This window comes from Penaeus monodon, chromosome 30, assembly GCF_015228065.2.
Source record: "Penaeus monodon isolate SGIC_2016 chromosome 30, NSTDA_Pmon_1, whole genome shotgun sequence".
Taxonomy (NCBI): domain Eukaryota; kingdom Metazoa; phylum Arthropoda; class Malacostraca; order Decapoda; family Penaeidae; genus Penaeus; species Penaeus monodon.
Window position 1 is genome coordinate 37,396,640 of NC_051415.1, and position 420 is coordinate 37,397,059.

Sequence of the window (420 nt, forward strand, 5' to 3'; positions counted from 1 at the left end):
ATCGACTGTCAACACAAAATGCGGTCGGCGGCTTAACCGAACCATCGCCATGCTGTCCTCTGAGGGCCGCGGCGCCGGCAAGAAGGCAAGAAGGCACTAAAACGCCTGCGTGACGATGCCCAACTCGAGTTCCTCCTCGAGCGGGCTGAGCGAGTTCGAATGTCGCCTTAATCAAATTTGCTATGAATACATAATAACTCCTTTGCATAAGCAATTAAGTGTGTTTAGCGACTGAGTTCATTCACGGGAAATCTGGAAGAGCCATGTTTACACTATTTTAATTCTGTACGGTGTGTGGAGACTCTCCGCATGGGCCTCATAGGCCTTTTTCCTGTTTACTCCGTGTAAATATTCATACAAATATTTGCAAAATACGTGTACATAGATTTATTGTCTATTTACTGAGCACTGCGCAAAATT

The 420-nt window shown here is 45.7% G+C and overlaps 1 protein-coding gene across 1 annotated transcript in view; it reads right to left on the reverse strand.

The window, feature by feature from the left end:
- Positions 1-420, reverse strand: part of LOC119592773 (protein turtle homolog B-like) — a 45,158-nt gene that overhangs the window by 37,305 nt on the left and 7,433 nt on the right. The gene's annotated exons all lie outside the window — the stretch shown is intronic.